The sequence below is a fragment of the Odocoileus virginianus genome, unplaced genomic scaffold (genome assembly GCF_023699985.2).
Source record: "Odocoileus virginianus isolate 20LAN1187 ecotype Illinois unplaced genomic scaffold, Ovbor_1.2 Unplaced_Contig_35, whole genome shotgun sequence".
Classification (NCBI taxonomy): Eukaryota; Metazoa; Chordata; class Mammalia; order Artiodactyla; family Cervidae; genus Odocoileus; species Odocoileus virginianus.
Window position 1 is genome coordinate 508,399 of NW_027224352.1, and position 21,124 is coordinate 529,522.

Consider the following 21,124-nt stretch of genomic DNA (forward strand, 5'->3'; position numbering starts at 1 on the left):
CAGAGAAGAGCAGTGCTGGGGCAAGAGGTAATGGTGTGGGTACTGAACAAGGGTCAAGGCACAGAGTATGGTATGACAGTCTGGCCACTTTCAGAGATTTGGTTTTCCTGTGATGTGCTGCTTGTGCTATCAACCACAATGGCTGCCCAGGCCCTGCTCAGACACCCTTAGTGTCTGAGTCACTATGGCATCTTTTGGCTGAGCTCTTTCTTCATTTCTGACTGCTTTTGCTTTAGTGGGGAGCTTCAGTGTGAGGCAAATAGGGCTAGAGTATTTGCTTGATTCAGGCTGGGGCATATACCAGATTGGTCACAGGAAATGAGTCAACTACCTGTGTGGTTTCAATTCAAGCTTCCCTGCATGTGTTTGGGAGCAAGCAAGCATTCAAGTGCTCATCACAAAGAGAGTCAAGGCTTCCCACAGCCCTCTTGTTAGTCCCACTGAGCCTCCAATCAGCCAAGGGGGCGCTTCCATTTGTCAGCTCCAATCAGCCAAGGGGGCGCTTCCATTTGTCAGACTCCAGGGGTGGGTCATCCAATATGTTGCTCAAACTATGCACTCTCCAGTGAATGTCTATGCCTGTATAGTCTCCCTTTTCCTCTGAATCTTCTCCCAGAGGCACAAGTCCTAACCTGATCATTTCTTTTCCCTTCCTACCCAATTCTTACAACCTTGATTGTACAGGAGTCTTTCTGCTAGTCTTCAGTTAGTTTTCAGTGAGAATTTTTTTCACTTGTAGATGTATTTTTGATATGTTCATGGGAAGAGGGCCACATCCTCCTACTCCACCATCTTGATTTGAGTCCTTAAAACACTTTTATATATAACACAAAAATACAAATAACTTGATAGAAAAATGTTCAAGGAACAGACAGTTCTTAGAAGGCAAAATATTAATGACCAATAATGATAATTAATTAACTTCTTTATTAATCATGGAAGTAAAATTCAAATACCATTTTTAGCACATCACATTTGCAACAATCAAAAATCTATGTAATCTGTTTTAGGGAGGATGTGGTGATATATACACTGGTTATGAGAGTATGTATTTTTATATTAACAGCCTTAAAACTTTAAAGTGTGTACTCTTTGACACATAATTTACTTATGGACTCTATGGGAAAATTCTTACATATGAACAAATATGCTTCTTTATTATAAAGAAAAATTTCAAAGAAATACCTTTTGAGAGAGGAATGACTATTCTGTCATGCAGTATAATATTGTGAGGCTGTTGAAATATGTAGATAGATCTATTTTGATAAAGAAAAGCATTGATATTTTATTAAATGGATTAAAGTGAATTAAAACATTGCAGAATGAACTAATTTATATTCAAACTCTGTCTAAAATTTTATATTACTGTAAGTACTATTTGTATGAACATTTAAATGCATAGAAAAGGATTTAGAAAGAACTGGTATCTGTGACTTCCTTTAGAAATAGAACTGAAGAAAAATAGAAGTTTGGTGACAAGGATAATTTTGTCTATGTTGTTTGAATTATATACTGTTCAATTATAAACATGTATTATTTCTGTAAATAAATACAGATTTTCTGGAGAATAAAAGATCATGTTGATGGGTAATGGGATGAGAATGAGGCCAGTTGATCAATTATGGCAGTCTAGAAAAATAAGAAATAGAGAGGTAGACATCCTAGAACTTTTCTCAGGGAAAAATGCCTTGGGTAATGGAAACATCTGGTCTATGTGTCTGATAAATCATTGTGCAGGCAAATTTACACCAGGTATAAATAAGATGCCAGTTATCAGCATCTTATGACTTTGATTTAATGTTAATGAAGAAATACACTAATAATTTTGCTTCCCATATAATTTGCCTAGAAGGAAAAGTGGGGTGTTAACTTCTCAAGAGACATATCTAATCTGTATGATTATTGTATTTCTCAATATGAATGCATAAATTGTCCTCTTTTATATCTTTCAGTCTTATGATATAATCAGCGAAACTTCACCTCCTGAATTTGGGTGGATTCTGGGACATGACCAGTATCAAGCTGTAGATCTCTAAAGTTGAAGACCCCAGCCTGGATTGTGATGACCTCACCAAAGAAAATAATGCCTGTGAGGTGGCCTTGCAGCAGCCAGTCAATGCTCTCTTTGGGTGACACTCAGTCTTTGCTGTATAACTTTGAATTCTTATAAATCCATTAAGTTTCCAATAAAGTTTTTCTCTCATTTGCTGTTAGTTCTATATGACTACAATCTAGTAAATTGTGAATTTTCAGTAAAGGTTTCATAGTAATTCCAAGTATCAGTAAAATTGGATCAAAGTATGACCTTCTTCCTAGGAATGACAATTCACTCATTCTTTATAGTGTGAAAATACCAGAAGAATTAAGGGGGGGGGGTGGATTGAGGGAAAATATGAAAAATAATTAAATTCCTGGCACATTCTCTTTACTGTCAACTTTTCTATGGTATCTTATCTATTCTATTGTATTCCTTATTCTTCTACATCTTAACTGCTTTCTTGGTCAAGATGGCTGCTGTGCTTTTTATTTGCTATTTTCCAATTTACTTCTAAAACACTCAGTATTAAACAAATAGGTTATCTTAATTAAAAACATTAATAAAAATTATGATAAAAAAAGGAAAAATTTCAGTCAGCAATTTTTAGTATTTTCACATTGTTCATGTATTTTTCATAAATCATAGAAAAAATTAAAGTTACATTTTGGGAGATCTTTATGTACATTAAATAATATAGAAATAATACAATAATTAAAACAATCTATTATTCATGTACAAATGTGTATGCAAGTCAATATAACAGGATATAAACCCCCAGAAATGGACACACATAAGACTTTAAAGTTAGTATTTCAAATAAGTGAGGAATGGCTGAATCATTCATTAAATTGTGTAAAGAATATCTGGCTGATCATATGGGGAAAAAACAGATTTGATCTCCCGCCTCATACTACAAATTTAAATTAAATACATCAAATCACAAAAATATTAGAAAAAACTTTGGTGAATATTTATATTATTGTGCAATTAGCATACCCCATAGATAATAATTTAGTTTTTCAAAAGGTGGTGTTTATTTATGATGTAATAAATGCTACAAACTATGGAAATATGAGGGTGAGTAAGATAGTAGTCATTGTAGCTTGCAGTCTAACAGAAAAGGCAGTTAATTAAACAAATTTATAAAGCAAGTCTGGATCTACATACTGAAGCTGCCTTCAGTGATCTCTCCTCATCTTTCCGTTCAGCATTCCTTTGCTTACTTCAATTTCAGCCTTTTTCTTCATACTGAGAAAGATGGTACCTCAGTACCTTCAGAATTATATTACATTAAGCTCACACACTCAGAAGGAGAAGCAATCTCTTTTCCAAGTCCCCATATCAATAGCTCCAAAAGTACTCAGTTTGGCCTTGCTTGGATCACATATGAATTTATGGACGAATCACTATCCACTAGAATGGGTGCTCTGATTGGCCAGTTTAAAGATTATATTATTACCTCTATGGAGAGGAAGGTTGGCCTCCTGTTTGACAGTCTCACCACAGTCATACTGAATCAGGAAGTGGCAATTCCCAAAACGAAGAGACACAAGACAGATTAAAAAGTAGTATATATATATATTCACTAAGCATGAAAACATTTCCTAATTGACAAATTAAAAAACAATTTAGCTAAACTATAAAGTAGATGGAGTGGTGAGGAATCAGACAGGAGTGATAGGTAGAGGTGATCATGAGGATTTGTATAAATTGTTTTACAGAATTTAAACTTTATACCTATGGGTTTTTTAAATTGCAATAAAATATACATAATATAAAATGTATCATTTAATCATTTAACTTAACTCTTTTTCAATTAAAAAATGTTTTTGACCATGCCATGTGGTGTCTGGGATCTTAGTTCTCCAACCAGGGATTGAATCGATGCTCCCCACAGTGGAAGCATGGAATCTCAACCACTGGACCACCAAGGAAGTCCCTAACCTTTTTTTTAAATGGAGGATAATTGCTTTACAATAATGTGGTCTTTGCCATACATCAACACGAATCAGCCATTGTACATTTATACATAGTTTATATGCAATTGTCACCACCACCCATTGTCAAGAATTTTTCATTTTCCCAAACTGAAATTCTGTATTCATAAAGCAGTAACTCTCCATTCCTCCCTCCCCCCATTTCCTGAAAACCACCATTTTACTTTTTGTTTCTATGAATTGAACTACTCTACGTACCTCATATCAGTGGAATTATACAATGTTTGTATATAGCTTATTTCACTTGGTATAACCTCTTCAAGTTTCATCCATGTTGTAGCAATGTATCAGAATGCCTTCCCTTTTTTAAATTGTGGTATAATATGCAGAACATAAAATTAATTATAATTTCTAACTGTACAGCTTAGTAGTGTTGAATATATTCATATCATACAATCCATCTCAAATCCCTTTTCATCTTGCAAAATCAAAATTCTATGGACGTTAAATAATTCATTTACCTCTATACCAAGCCACTGGCAGACAACATTTCACTTTCTATGTTTCTTTGAGACTGACTACTCTAGATACCTCATATAAGTATAATAATACAGTATATGTATTTTTGTGATGTGATTGGCTTATTTCACTTAGCATAATGTCCTCATTTCATGTTGCACCATGTGACAGGGCTTCTTCTTTAAAAGGTTATTTTTCTGTAAACACTTTATTTTTTAGAACAGTTCTAGGCTCACAGAAAAATTAAGTGTAAAGTATAGAGTTCCCATGCATTCTCACCCCAATAGGTGCATAAACTCCCCCATTATCAGCATCACCCACTACAGTGGTGTATTTGTCACAACTGATGAACCTAAATTGACCCATTGTAATCCACAGTTTACACTAGGATTCTCTCCTGGTGTTTTACATTAAGTTTTACATTCTATGGGTTTGGACAAATGTATAATGATATGCCTACATCATTACAGTAGTGCACAGAGTATTTACACCACACTAAAAATTGTGCTCTACTGATTCATCTCTCCTCTCCCTACCACCAAATTCTGACAACCACTTATCTTTTTACTGACTCCATAGATGTGATTTTTCCTGAGTGTTATGTCCCTGGAATCATACAACATGTACTCCATTCAGATTGGCCTTTTTCACTTAGTAATGTGCATTTAAGTTTCTTTCATGTCTTCATGGCATGATAGGTCATTTATTTTTATTGCTGAATAATATTCAACTGTTTTGATGTACCACAGTTTATAAATCCATTCACTTATTGAAAGACTTCTTGGGTGCTTCCAAGTTCTGGCAATTATGAATAATGCTCCCATAAACATCCTTGTGCAGATTTTTGTTTGGACATAAGTTTTCAATTCTTTGGTAAATATCAAGAGTGCAATTGCTGAACTGTAGGAAAAGAATTGGATTAGCTTTGTAAGAAATCACAAACTGCTGACCAAAGTGGTGGTACAGTTTTGCATTCCAACAAGCAATGAATTAGAGTTCCTATTGCTCTTCATATCCCAGCCAGCATTAGCTACTTTCAGTGTTCTGTATTTTGGTCATGCTAATGGGTGTAGTGGTATCTTACTGTTGCTTAAACTTATATTTCCCTGATGACATCTAATGTGGAGCACTTTTTCATATGCTTCTTTGTCATGTGTATATCATTATTGATGCTATGTCTGATAAAGTTTTTGGCTCATTTTTTAATCAGTTTTTTGCTGTCTTATTGGTGAGTTTTAATTATTTGTATTGGTGAGTAGCATTCCTTGAGCACATGTGTTTTTTTCTTGTGGAGAGCTCTAAATTTCTTGTATTTAAAGTAACATTGGTTTATAACATTGTGTAAGTTTCATGTATACAATATTGAAATATATTTCAATATAAGAAGTGTATACTTTTCTTTATACACTATAGCCTGATCACCACAAAAAGTTTAGTTTTCATTTAACATCATAAGTTGACCACTTAACCAATTTCATCTTTCCCCACCCCCCTCCCCCACTAGTAACTATTAGTATGTTCTCTGTATCTATATGTCTAATTTTGTTTGTTCATTCAGGAGCAGACCAATCATCCTGTACTCAAGCTGCAGCTCAGCCAATCAGATCATGTGTCTCTGAGGGTGTTGGTGTGGCCATTTTCCCTAAGGTAGGAGATTTACAACACGATAGAGTCCAGTTCCCAACTGAAGGCCTATTTTAGATGGACAATCTCTCAGCCTAGGGGCCATGTCCCATGCCTGGCTGTTCCAGTGATTCTCAACTGGAAAAGTGCTTGGGAAGGTCAGAGTCAAAGCAAGTTTATTAGTCCTCATCCACCTCCGCCATCCCAACCTCCACCTATTGATTCAAGGGCAAATATATTATTTTCTTATTTTGTTAACTCTTTGGGAATAGTAACTCCTTTAAAACATCCAAGGAAAGCATGGACCTTGCCCCTTGAAAAGCACCCATTCTGTTTCGTCTTCACAAGGATGTCTCCTGTCCCTTCTCCCCCTTGGAGGCCCAAACTTCACCCAGGTTCTGATTCCCCAGTGGAAGTTTGCAGGTGGCCCCCATCCAAGCACCATTGCATTTTCAGTTTTATTCACTGTGCTGGCATGATGAAAGAACTTGTAGGAAAAGAGAATTTCAGGGCCTGCCAAAATCCTGGGGAAAGAGCAGAGCAATCAGGGGAAGGCAACTGGGTTCTGAACAGTCTTTGTGAGAAAAGGCACATTTAAAAGACTAGGGCTTCAGGATATCTCATTTTTTAATGTGACAAATGATCGAGCTCTCCCTTTTCCAGGCTTGAGCTCTGCTGAATCCACTCTTATGGTCCAGGCTCAAAACCATCCCCAAGAAAAAGAAATGCAAAAAGGCAAAATAGTTGTCTGAGGAGGCCTTACAAATAGCTGAGAAAAGAAGAGAAGTGAAAGGCAAAGGAGAAAAGGAAGTGAAAGTGAAATGTGAAAGTCACTCAGTCATGTCCAACTCTTTGCAACCCCATGGACTGTCCATGAAATTCTCCAGGCCAGAATACTGGAGTGGGTAGCCTTTCCTTTCTCCAGGGGATCTTCCCAACCCAGGGATCAAACCCAGGTCTCCTGCATTGCAAGTGGATTCTTTACCAGCTGAGCCACAAGGGAAGCCCATCTGAATGCAGACAAAATATGTCTTGGTTTACCTAGAGACTTCCTTTGTGTTGAGCTATCCCAAGGCAGTACCATTGTAAATGACTGTGTGAAGTATCTTTGGGCACAAACCTGTTGTGCTTTTCAGAATGATTTTTGCTTTCATTTTGTTTTTGTAAAATAGAACTCTCTAGTGGGCCTTATTGGGAAAAAGCCTGTGATTATTTTTGAAGTACCTGGTTTACAGGGTACTTTTAACCTAGGTCTGCTTTTAACTTCCTCTACTTTCCTAAGACTTTTATAGGGCTAGTTTGCAGTAATTTGCATTTTTTGGTCTTAGATCTATTGTCTTGCCTGCTCTTGTGATTGAAATGTGATGAAGTAGTTAAAGTACATTCTTTCACATTTGTTCAATTGTGGAAAAGCTTTAACTCTATTGATATGGATTCTAATAATAGATGGTGTGGCAAAACAGAGAAAAGAGAAAGTGCCATGTTTGAAATCAGTTTCTAGGTAAGAGTGTGGCTTAGGAGGACTCTGACCTGCAGGACACTCATAAAATGGCACCCCCACTCTTGAATGAAGACTACTTTCTCAGCCTGACATCTAATGCTCTTGATGACCTGCTTTCCAGCTTCACTATTTACTACTCCTGAACCATTTACTACCATTTCCTGCTTCTTATGCTACAGGCCATTTCCCTCAGAATTCCAAGTTATCTCAGTGTTTATATTTTGACAGTGTATTTCCTTTTTGCTTTCTCTTTAATTTCCTGTCTCATTCTGAACTGGTGGATAAAATGTCAGCTTGTTAGTTAGATACATACAAAAGTATTATTACTAACTGGGTGCATGGAAATTAAGGCATTAAGCATACACAAACTAGGACCCTTGGTGAGAACAGAACAATAGAATTCTAGAGCTGTTTGGGCCTTTGCAATTATCTTGTTCAAATCCTTATTGTACTGAGTACTAAACCAGTCTAGAGAGACAAAAGGATTTAGAGCACATAGTACTATCCTTTAAGAAAAAAAAGTGAAAGTTAGTCACACAGTCATGTCTGACTCTTTGCAATCCCATGGACTGTAGCCTGCCCAGCTCCTCTGTCCATGGAATTCTCCAGGCAGTAGTGATGCAGTGCATTGCCATTTCCTTCTCCAGAGAATCTTCTCAACTCAGGGATTGAAACCAGATCTTCTGCACTGCAGGCAAATTCAACTAAGCCAGTCCTTAAATAAATATTTCTTGATTCCTGGGCCTAGATGCTACTGCTGCTACTTTTCTTCTCCCTCATTTTTTTTCCAAAAGGAAATAAAATGTTTGAGATGTATTATAGCCCTTATTATGTCCTTTACCCATTTTTTTCCCTTTGACCCTGAACTGAAGTCAGTGTATGCCCTTTCTACTAATGTTTCTAATTTCACTACATATATATCCCAAAAATGTATATAATAGTACTTTTTCTGATACAATAATGATTCCCATCATTAATTCTTTCAGGGTACCCCTTTCATGATTTTTTCCATAGTCTTATACTACTTATATTGCATTTTTTTTCTTTAGAAGATGCATTTAACTACTAAATTATTTCCAAGAATAATGCACCATCTAGTGACATGTGGGCAACTGCTCTGATATCTTTGAGATGCCTTATGCCTTAGATCATCTACAATCATCTAACAGTCTACCCTTGGTACTGCAGTTTAGAAACCATTACACTACACTTCACATGGGTTAAATGTGTGTCAATACAGTGGTGTTTATCTCTAATTAATAGGCTTTTTATCTTTCATAGTTTTGACAAGGAAATTTTCTACCTGTAACTTCATCTTTAACATGACACTCTTTTGACCTGCTGACAAAGATTCTCTCCTTGACCAAACTCTACTCAGGCTCCTTTGAGCTCTTTTCCAACTAGGCCTTGACTTTTGGACTTCCATATTAATCTCTGTATTATCAATTTTAGCAAGAATCTTGCTAAGTAAGTTTAGCCAGAATTCCCAGCCTCAATATCTAAGTGGGTTCCTCTTCCCACACCATCTCCCACATGATATCTGATCACCCTGGCCTGCCTTCAACAAGAATCCTGTTTGGTCAGTTTAGCCAGAGTCCTTTCCTTACCTCTGATGTTACCTCTTAATGATTTTACATCCACTGACCACTCCCCTTCCATCATCACCACCACCATGTTCCTTAGCTTAAAATTCACATTTTTCCTTGCTGTATTCAGAGTTAAGTCTGATGTCCCTCCTCCACTGCAAGACACCATTACAGTGATCCCTATACTTACCACAATAGTCCTCCATTGAATGAAGTTTTTCTTACCATCTATAACAAGGGCCATGAATAATTTTTTTCTTTAACAGTTATGGTGCCCAAACCCAGATGGGATCAGATTTGTCATTGGACCCCCAGATCTCTTACTCAGGACTCTAGGTGAGTATGTTTGCAGCCTTTGGATTCACTTCTGACTGACTGGTCAGGTGTCCATTGGTCAGTCTGACTCCTAAGCCATTGCTCTGTCGAAGTTGGTAAGGACAGATTTTGATTCTTAACATTCTGAGTAATACTCTAGAAATTGAGATAGAAGTCCCAGACAGAGGTTGCATTTAAGTACTAGGATCTCTATAATAAACAGGTTAGAATCCCAGGCTTCTTTGTTTAAAAGATACCTGCTGGGCTAAAAGTCTTTCTTCCTGGCTCCCTTCTTAACTGGGGGATTATTCCCTCACTCACTAGACTGGAAGTTCTTCTGGCTCCTTTTTAAAAAATTAATTTATTTTAATTAGAAGCTAATTACTTTACAATATTGTAGTGGTTTTTCCATATATCAACATGAATCAGCCATGGGTGTACCTGTGTCCCCCCATCCTGAAACCCCTCTCACCTCCCTCCCCACCCCATCCCTCTGGGTTGTCCCAGAGCACTGGCTTTGAGTACCCTGCTTCATGCATCAAACTTGCACTGGTCATCTGTTTTACATATGGTAATATACATGTTTCAATGCTATTCTCTCAAATCATCCCACCCTCGCCTTCTCCCACACAGTCCAAAAGTCTGTTCTTTACATCGTTGTCTCTTTTGCTCTCTTGCATATAGGGTCATCATTACCATCTTTCTAAATTCCACATATATGTGTTAATATACTGCACTGTTGTTTCTTTTTCTGACTTACTTCACTCTGTATAATAGGCTCCAGTTTCATCTACCTCATTAGAACTGATTCAAATGCTTTCATTTTTATAGCTGAGTAATATTCCATTGTGTATACGTACCACAATTTCCTTATCCATTTGTCTGCCGATGGATATCTAACTTGCTTCCATGCCCTAGCTATTGCAAACAGTGCTGCAATAAACATTGGGGCACATGTGTGTCTCAATTCTGGTTTCCTCGGTCTGTATGCCAAGCAGTGGGATTGCTGGGTTGTATGGCAGTTCTATTTCCAGTTTTTTAATGTATCTCCACACTGTTCTCCATAGTGGTTGTACTAGTTTGCATTCCCACCAACAGTGTAAGAGGGTTCACTTTTCTCCAAACCCTCTCTAGCATGTATTGTTCGTAGACTTTTTGATGCCAGCCATTCTGACCAGCAAGAGATGGTACTTCATTGTGTTTTGATTTGCATTTCTCTGATAATGAGTGATGTCCATGTATATTTTTAGCCATCTGTATGTCTTCTTTGGAGAAATGTCTGTTAGTTCTTTGGCCCATTTTTGATTGGGTCATTTATTTTTCTAATATTGAGCTGCATGAGTTGCTTGTATATTTTGGAGATTAATTCTTTGTCAGTTGTTTCATTTGCTATTATTTTCTCCCATTCTGATGACTGCCTTTTCACCTTGCTTATAGTTTCCTTTGTTGTGCTAAAGCTTTGAAGTTTAATCACATCCCATTTGTTTATTTTTTGTTTTTATTTCCATTACTCTGGGAGGTGGGTCATAGAGGATCTTGCTGTGATTTATGTCAGAGAGTGTTCTGCCTATGTTTTCCTCTAAGAGTTTTATAGTTTCTGGTCTTACATTTAGATCTTTAATCCATTTTGAGTTGATTTTTGTGTATGGTGTTAGAAAGTGTTAGCTTCATTCTTTTACCTTTCCCCCTTGTGTCTGGCTCCTTGTTTTGATTAGGGTTCTTTCCCTGACTCCTGGACTAGAAGGCTTTCCCCTAAGCTCCTTGCTTCAAGTTCAGTTCTCTCCCTCATTCCTGGGTTGGATTTTTTCCTGACTCTTTGTGAAACCATTCTGTTCTCTCATTGATACTGCTTTGCCAATGGGGACTTCCCAGCTAATTGAAACACTTTCTTGAGTCTCTGCTCACTATGTGTTCTACCAACTCTGTCCACCTCTTTCTTGTTGGCATGCTTTTGCTGATGATAATTTGGAAGTTTTTTTTACCTCCTTGGGGATTTTGCAATCCCCCCCCCAGATTTCTCTTCTAAGATCTCTCTCTTCCTGTTACTTCTGCTCCTCCTTCTTTCTCTTACCACATTCGATCTCCTCTCCAATTCCTTTGAATCCTTTGACATGTTCGCCTTCGAAGTCCTCCCCTCTTCATCTCTCTTATCCATCCATCCCTGACAGAATTTTCCCTTCTCACTTCAGATCCTTACAATCACTTTTGCCTTGTACTCTTCATTGGGTACTGTCTAAGCATTCATGTATCCCTGCTGGCAAACATCTGAGGCTTCTGAAAAGAGCAAAAAGGGTTAACTGCAAATAGGACTGGATGTTTTCTTCATTCATGAGCTTTGGAGATATCTAGGCAACTGTTATGTGTTTCTACTTACAGTCTCTTAAAATTTAGTCCACATCCTCTATATTGTTACCCTCCATGGTAAAAGAAAATGGTGAAATCTACTCCAAAGTTTTTGATAAACATGTAATTTTTTGTTATTTTCTTAAAGCAATTCAAATAAAAACAAAAGGTAGACATAAACTAGTGAATTTTTGTTACTATATTTTGCTGACTGATCACTAAAATTTCATAATGAAAGCTACAAGGTGTCAACATGAATCGATGTGTATGTTTTTACATATGTCCATATATATGTTATGTATTTATTATATTTTTCTGTCTCTGGATGGTAGTGTGACAATAATGTATAAATTCTCTTAAAGAATACCTGTTTCAATTTGTTTACAAATAAATTAGACCTTATATAAATTATGTTTTCCTAAAACTGTCAGAAAGATAAAAATAATCCCAGTATTTTAAAAATTATTTCACATCTGGGGTAATATTATATCACCCCAGTATAACCTACTCTATGTGAAAAAGATTAAAAAGTTATAAAGTAAGAACCAAATGTACAATAAAAATTAATTGTTCGATGCCTATGAAGCACAGATGAAAAAAATAAGGTGGTAATTCATATGTTTAAGCTTTCGAATTCTTTGGTTGTGTAAAACTGTTTTATTGTTCACCTGATTTACCACCAAGAAAAGTAACTAAAGATGATGACAGTCTTTAATATCTTATGAAATTTTCATGATCAATTCAGGCATAATTCTTAAAAATAAACATATGTAAGTGATATAAAAGTTTATAAGTGAAATTTTTAGCAAGAATTATGTTTTATAATATCTGTACCATAAAATAGTTCAAATTTATTTCTGTAACTTGAAACTTTGAAAATATGCTAAATTATGGGATTGTAAATTGGTGTAGCCACTATGGAAAATAGTATGATTTCCTCAAAAACCTAAGAAGAGCCACAATAAGATCCAGGAATTTCACTTATGGGCATATGTTCAAAGAAAACAAAAATATCAATTTGAAAAGATATATGTGTAGCATTATTTACAATAACCAAGATATGGAAGCAACCTAAGTATCCATCAACAGATGAATGGATAAAGAAGATGTGGTACATATATACAATAGAATTCTACTTAGCTATAAAAAGGAATGAAATTTTGACATTTGTAACAACATGGATGAACTTGGAAGGTATTATATTTAGTGAAATAAGTCAGATAGAGAAAAGCAAATAGTATATGCTATTCCTCACATGTGGAATCTAAAAAATAAAACAAATGGATGAATATAACAAAACAGAAACAAACTCACAGATATAGAGAACAAACTAGTGGTTACCAGTTGGGAGATGGAAGTAGAGAGGGGTCAGTTAAAGGTAGTGGAATAAGAGGTACAAACTACTATACATAAAATGAAGAAGCTATTGATACAATGATACATTGTTCAGCACAGGAAATTTAGCCAGTATTTTATAATAACTTTAAATGTTGTATAATCTATAAAGATATTTCATACACCTGAAGCTAATGTACTACCAACCATTTTCATATAAAATAAAATATTGATATATTAATTGTTTCAATGATATCCTCTCATATCATCTCACCCTCTCCTTCCCACACTGTGTCCAAAATGCCTGTGTTTCCTTTACTGCCCTTTAAGTAGTACTGTCAGTATTATCTTTCTAGATTTCATATATATGCATCAATATACAATATTTGTCTTTCTCTTTCTGACTTACTTCCCTCTGTATAAAAGACTCTAGGTTCATCCACCTCATTAGAACTGACTCAAATGCATCCCTTTTTATAATGGAGTAATATTCCATTGTGTATATGTATCACAACTTCCTTATCCATTCATCTGTCGATGGACATCTAGGTTGCTTCCATGTCCTAGATATTGTAAATAGTGCTGCAATGAACATTGGGGTACATGTGTCTTTTTCAATTTCAGTTTCCTCAGAATGTATGGCCAGTAGTGGGATTGCTGGGGTGTATGGTATCTTTAATCCTAGTTCTTTTAAGGAATCTCTATATTATTCTCCATAATGGCTCTCTCAGTTTGCATTCCCACCAACAGTTGAGAGGGTTCCCTTTTCTCAACTCTCTCTCTCCAGCATTTATTGTTTGCACACTTTTAGATGATGACAATTCTGACTGGTGTGAGAGGGTACTTCACTGTAGTTTTGATTTTCATTTCCCTTATGATGAGTGATGTTGAACATCTTTTCATATGCTTACTAGCCATCTTCATGTCTTCTTTGGAGACATGTCTCTTTAGATCTTCTGCCCACTTTTTGACTGGATTGTTTTTTTTTTTTTTTTTGCATTGAGCTGCTTGTGCTGCTTGTATATGTTAGTGATTAATCCTTTGTCAGTTGTTTTATTTGCTGTTATTTTCTCCCATTCTGAGGGTTGTCTTTTCACCTTGCTTATAGGTTCCTTCACTGTGTAAAAGCTTTTAAGTTTAATTAGGTCCCATTTGTTTATTTTTGTTTTTATTTCCATTATTCTAGGAGGTGAATCGTAGAGTATCTTGCTGGGGTTTATGTCACAGAGTGTTCTACCTATGTTTTCCTCTAAGAGATTTACAGTTTCTGGTCTTACATTTAGGTCTTTAATGCATTTTGAGTTGATCTTTGTGTATGGTGTTAGGAAGTGGTATAATTTCATTCTTTCACACAGATTTGACCAGTTTTCCCAAAACCACTTGTTGAAGAGGCTGTCTTTTATACATTGCATATTTTTGACTCCTTTGTTAAAGTGTCCATGGATGTGTGTATTCATCTCTGCACTTTCTATTTTGTTCCATTGGTCTATATTTCTGTCTTTGTGCCAGTACCATACTGTCTTGATGACTATTGTTTTGTTGTATAATCTGAAGTCACAAAGGTTGATTCCTCTAGTTCTGTCTTCTTTGTCAAGATTGCTTTGGCTATTTGAGGTCTTTTGTGTTTCATTTCAAGTTGTCAAATTATTTTTCCTGGTTCTGTGAAAAATACTATTTGTAGTTGGATATGGATTCCATTGAATCTAGATTGCTTTGGGTAGTATAGTCATTTTCACAATATTGATTCTTCCAATCCAAGAACATGGTATATCTCTCCATCTGTTTGTGTCATCTTTGATTTCTTTCATCAGTGTCTTATAGTTTTCTGCATACAGGTCTTTTGTCTCTTTAGGTAAATTTACTTTGAAGTATCTTATTCTTTTTGTTCCAATGGTTAATAGGATTATTTCTTTAATTTCTCTTTCTGATATTTCATTGCTTTCAATCCCAATAAGTCTTGGTTAGCAATGAAACCTGCTTGCAGTTTGGTAGAGGATGCCTCTCTGAGGCCCAATTGCCTCCTACCGGCTCTGGCTGCCTCCGCCGCCTGTCTCCGGTGGGGGATGGGCTGGTCCAGAGCCTGCTAGCTCTCCTCTGGTATTTGCTCAGTCCTTTGTTCTGTAGCGGCCCTGGGAGTGTCTTAGGTTAGGATTTTTTCGCAGGATAGTTCTCACTCTCTCTCTTCACTCTCTCTCGCTCTCTGGCTATCCACAGTTTGGGTTGCTATCTCATGTTAGTTCCCTCAGATTGCCCTCAGGGCATTCAGTCCTTACCCTAAGCAATGCAGCCTGCACCTCCCTGTTCAGCCCACACTTGCTGGTGGCAGATGTGAGCACTGGGAGTTGCCAGATTAGGCACGTAATCTGTGGATTTGAATTATTTATGTATTTGTTTTTTTCTCCCAGTTATGTTGCCCTCTGAGATTCCAAACACTCCCACAGACCCACTGGTGAGAGTGTTTCCTGGTGTTTGGAAACTTCTCCTCTTTTAAGACTCCCTTCCTGGGATGGATCTCCATCCCTACCTCTTTTGTCTCTTTTTATCTTTTATATTTTGTCCTACCTCCTTTTGAAGACAATGGGCTGCCTTTCTGGGTGCCTGATGTCCTCTGTCCAGCATTCAGAAGTTGTTTTGTGGAATTTGCTCAGTGTTCAAATGTTCTTTTGATGAATTTGTGGGGGAGAAAGTGGTCTCCCCGTCCTATTCCTCTGCCATCTTAGGACCACCCCCCTCCTTTGATCACTATGTAGTGTCCTTCTTTGTCTCTTGTAATGGTCTTTATTTTAAAGTCTATATTTTCTCCTACACATATTGCTACTCCTGCTTTATTTTGATTTCCATTTGCATGGAATATATTTTTAGAGCCCTGCACTTTCAGTCTGCATGTGTATCTTTTTCTGAGGAGAGTCTCTTGTAAATAACATATATGGGGTCTTATTTCTGTGCATCAATTTAGCCAATCTGTGTATTTTGGTTGGAGAATTTAACCCATTTACATTTAAGGTAATTATTGATATATATGATCCTGTTGCAATTTATTTTATTGATTTGAGTTTGTTTTTATAGACTCTCTTGTGTTTCATTTCTAGGCAATTTCCTTTATTATTTGTTGTAAATATGATTTAGTGGTACTGAAATCTCTTAATTTTTGCTTATCTTTAATATTTTTTATATCTCCTTTGAATCTGAATGAGATCCTTGCTGGATAGAGTAATCTTGGTTGTAGGTTTTTCCTTTCATCACTTTAAGTATATTTTGTCCCTCACTTCTGATCTGCAGATTTTCTGTTCAAAGATCAGCTTTATCCTCATGGGGATCCCCTTTTATGTTATTTGTTGCTTTTCCCTTGCTGCTTTTAATATTTTTCTTTGTGTTTAATTTTTGTTAGTTTGATTAATATGTGTCTTGGCATGTTTCTCCTCAATTTATCCTGAATTGATGGGAATTCAATTCAGAGAATGGGACAGTCCGGGCTTCTCATATTTGGGTGGCTATTTCCTTTTCTATGTTAGGGAAACTCTTAACTACAATCTCCATAAATACTTTCTCATACCCCTCCTTTTTCTCTTCTTCTTCTGGTACTCCTATAATTGGAATGTTGGTGCACTTAATATTGTCCAAGAGGTCTCTGACACTGTCATCATTTCTTTTTATTCTCTTTTCTTTCCTTTGATCTGCTTCAGTTATTTCCAACTTCCAGCTCACTTATTCATTTTCCTGCCTCAGTTATCCTGTTATTAGTTCCTTTGTGGGTATTTTTAATCTCAGTTATTGTGTTGTTCATTGTTGATTGTCTATTCTTTACTTCCACATCTTTGTTAAACATTTCATATATTTTCTTTTTTTAATTAATTTATTTTTTATTGAAGGATAATTACTTTACAGAATTTTGCTGTTTTCTGTCAAACCTCAACATGAATCAGCCATAGGTATACATACATCCCCTCCCTTTGAAACTCCCTCCCATCTCCCTCCCCATCCCACCCCCTCTAGGTTGATACAGAGCCCCTGTTTGAGTTTCCTGAGCCATTCCTGTTGCCTATCTCTTTTACATATGGTAATATGGTAATGTAAGTTTCTATGTTACTCATTCCATACATCTTACCCTCTCCTCTCTCCTCCCCTCTCCCCATGTCCATAAGTCTATTCTTTATTTCTGTTTCTCCACTGTTGCCCTGTAAATAAATTCTTCAGTACCATTTTTCTAGATTCCGCATATATGTGTTAGAATACGGTTAGAATACGGTATTTATCTTTCTCTTTCTGACTCACTTCACTCTGTATAATAGGTTCTAGGTTCATCCACCTCATTAGAACTGACTCAAATGCATTCCTTTTTATGGCTGAGTAATATTCCATTGTGTATATATACCACAACTTCTTTATCCACTCATCTGTTGATGGACATCTAGGTTGCTTCCATGTTCTAGCTATTGTAAATAGTGCTGCAGTGAACAATGGGATACATGTGTCTCTTTCAATTTTGGTTTCCTCAGGGTATATGCCTAGGAGTGGGATTGCTGGGTCATATGGTGATTTTATTCCTAGTTTTTTAAGGAATCTCCATACCATCTTCCATAGTGGTTGTATCAATTTACATTCCCACCAAAAGTACAAAAGTGTTCCCTTTTCTCCACACCCTTTCCAGCATTTACTGGTTGTAAACTTTCTGATGAGGGCCATTCTGATCGGTATGAGGTGATGTCTCATTGTAGTTTTGATTTGCATTTTCTCTAATAATGAGTGATATTGAGCATCTTTTCATGTGTTTGTTAGCCATCTGTATGTCTTCTTTGGAGAAATGTCTATTTAGGTCTTTTCCCCACTTTTTGATTGGGTTGTTTGTTTTTCTGGTGTTGAGTTGTATGAGCTGCTTGTATATTTTGGAAATTAATCCTTTGTCAGTTGTTTCATTTACTATTATTTTCTCCCATTCTGAGGGTTGTCTTTTCACCTTGTTTATAATTTCCTTTGCTGTGCAAAAACTTTTAAGTTTAATTAGGTCCCACTTGTTTATTTTTGTTTTTATTTCTATTACTCTAGGAGGTGGGTCATAGAGGATCTTGCTTTGATTTATGTCAGAGTGTCTGCCTATGTTTTCCTCTAAGAGTTGTATAGTTTCTGGTCTTACATTTTGGTTTTTAATCCATTTTGAGTTTATTTTTGTGTATGTTGTTAGGAAGTGTTCTAATTTAATTCTTTTATGTGTAGTTGTTCAATTTTCCCAACACCATTTGTTGAAGAGGATGTCTTAGCCCCATTGTATATCCTTGCCTTCTTTGTCAAAAATAAGGTACCCATAGGTGCATGGGTTTATTTCTGGGCTTTCTATCTTGTTCCATTGGTCTATATTTCTGCTTTTGTGCCAGTACCATACTGTCTTGATGACTGTAGCTTTGTAGTATAACCTGAAATCAGGAAGCTTGATTCCTCCAGCTCCATTCTTCTTTCTCAAGACTGCTTTGGCTATTGGGGTCTTTTGTGTTTCCATATGAATTGTGATTTTTTTTTTGTTTTAGTTCTGTGAAAAATGCCATTGGTAATTTGATAGGGATCACATTGAATCTGTAGATTGCATTTGGTAGTATAGTCATTTTCACAATATTGATTCTTCCTACCCCAGGAACATAGAATATCTCTCCATCTGTTTATGTCATCTTTGATTTCTTTCATTAGTGTCTTATAATTTTCTGTGTACAGTTCTTTCATCTCCTTAGGTAAGTTTATTCCTAGATATTTAATTCTTTTTGTTGCAATGGTGAATGGGATTGATTCCTTAATTGCTCTTTCTGATTTTTCATTGTTAGTATATAGAAATGCAAGTGATTTCTGTGTATTGATTTTGTATCCTGCAACTTTGCTAAATTCACTGATTAGCTCTAGTAATTTTCTGATACTATCTTTAGGGTTTTCTGTGTACAGTATCATGTCATCTGCAAACAGTGAGAGCTTTACTTCTTCTTTTCTGATCTGGATTCCTTTTATTTCTTTTTCTTCTCTGATTGCTGTAGCTAGGACTTCCAGAACTATGTTGAATAACAGTGACGAAAGTGGGCACCTTGTCTTGTTCCTGATGTTAGGGGGAGTGCTTTCATTTTTTTCAGAGAATAATGTTTTCTGTAGGCTTATCATATATGGCCTTTACTATGTTGAGGTAGGTTCCTTCTATGCCCATTTTTTTGAAGAGTTTTAATCATAAATGGTGCTGAATTTTGTCAAAGGCTTTTTCTGCATCTATTGAGATGATCATATGGTTTTTTATCTTTCAATTTGTTAATATAGTGTATCACATTGATTGATTTGTGTATACTGAAGAATCCTTGCATCCCTGGAATAAACCCAACTTGATCATGATGTATGAGCTTTTTGATGTGTTGCTGAATTCTGTTTGCTAAAATTTTGTTGAGAATTTTTGCATCTATGTTCATCAGTGATATTGGCCTGTAGTTTTCTTTTTTTTTTGTTGTTGTTGTCCTTGTCTGATTTTGGTATCAGGGTGTTTGTGGCCTCGTAGAATGAATTTAGCAGGATTCCTTCCTCTGCAATTTTTTTGAAAAAGCTTTAGAACAGAACACACTAGCTCTTCTCTAAATGTTTGACAGAATTCTCCTGTGAAGCCATCTGTTCCTGGGCTTTTGTTTTTGGGAGATTTTTTATCACAGCTTCAATTTCAGTGCTTGTAATTGGGTTGTTCATAATTTCTATTTCTTCCTGGTTCAGTCTTGGAAGATTGAACTTTTCTAAGACTCTGTCCATTTCTTCCAAGTTATCTATTTTATTGCCATATAGTTGTTCATAATAGTCTCTTATAATCTTTGTATTTCTGTATTGTCTGTTGTAACCTCTCCTTTTTCATTTCTAATTTTGTTGATTTGATTCTTCTCTCTCTCTCTCTCTTTTTTTTTTTTTTTTGATGAGTCTGGCTAAAGGTTTGTCAATTTTGTTTATCTTCTCAAAGAACCAGCTTTTAGTTTTACTAAATTAAATTTCCTAAATTAAAGTTTCTTTAATTTCTTTTTCATTTATTTCTGCTCAGATCTTTATGATTTCTTTCCTTCTACTAATTTTGGTTTTTTTCCCCTTCTTTTTCCAGTTGCTTTAGGTATAAAATTAGGTTGTCTATTCAATGCTTTTCTTGTTTCTTGAGGTAGGATTGTATTGCTATAAACTTCCCTCTTAGAGCTGCTTTTGCTGCATCCCAATGGTTTAGAGTTGTTGTGTTTTCATCATCATTTGTTTCTAAAAATTTTTTGATTTCCCTTTCGATTTCTTCAGTAACCTGTTGGTTATTTAGAAACGTGTTATTTACTATCCATGTTTGTGTTTCTTATAGTTTTTTTCTTGTAATTGATATCTAGTCTCATAGTGTTGTGGTCAGAGAAGATGCTTGATATGATTTCAATTTTCTTAAATTTACTGAGGTTTGATTTGTGACCCAAGATGTGGTCTATCCTGGAGAATGTTCCATGTGCACTTGAGAAGAAGGTGTATTCTTCTGCATTTGGATGGAATGTCCTGAAGATATCAATGAGATCCATCTCATCTAATGTATCATTTAAGACTTGTGTTTCCTTATTAATTTTCTGTTTTGATGATCTGTCCATTGGTGTGAGTGGGGTGTTAAAGTCTCCTACTATTATTGTGTTACTGTCAATTTCTCCTTTTATGTCTGTTAGTGTTTGTCTTATGTATTGAGGTGCTCCTATGTTGGGTGCATAGATATTTACAATTGTTATGTCTTCCTCTTGGATTGATCCCTTGATCATTATGTAGTGTCCTTCCTTATCTCTTGTAATCTTTATTTTAAGGTCTATTTTGTCTGATATGAGGATTGCTACTCCAGCTTTCTTTTGCTTCCCATTTGCATGGAATATATTTTTCCATCCTCTCACTTTCAGTCTATATGTGTCTTGAGGTCTGAAGTGGG

General features: G+C 36.0%; 1 protein-coding gene across 4 annotated transcripts in view; it reads left to right on the top strand.

The window, feature by feature from the left end:
- NBDY (negative regulator of P-body association) overlaps positions 1–21,124 on the top strand; it is a 90,028-nt gene that overhangs the window by 56,554 nt on the left and 12,350 nt on the right. For 2 of the 4 annotated variants that reach the window (XR_011486614.1, XR_011486615.1), the window contains exons 3-4: positions 1,953–6,141; positions 9,471–9,540. The gene's annotated coding sequence lies outside the window, so the exon portion shown is untranslated. Of the gene's footprint in view, positions 1–1,952; positions 6,142–9,470; positions 9,541–21,124 lie in introns of those variants that run through there. The other 2 variants (XR_011486613.1, XM_070464625.1) reach the window with 1 other exon arrangement.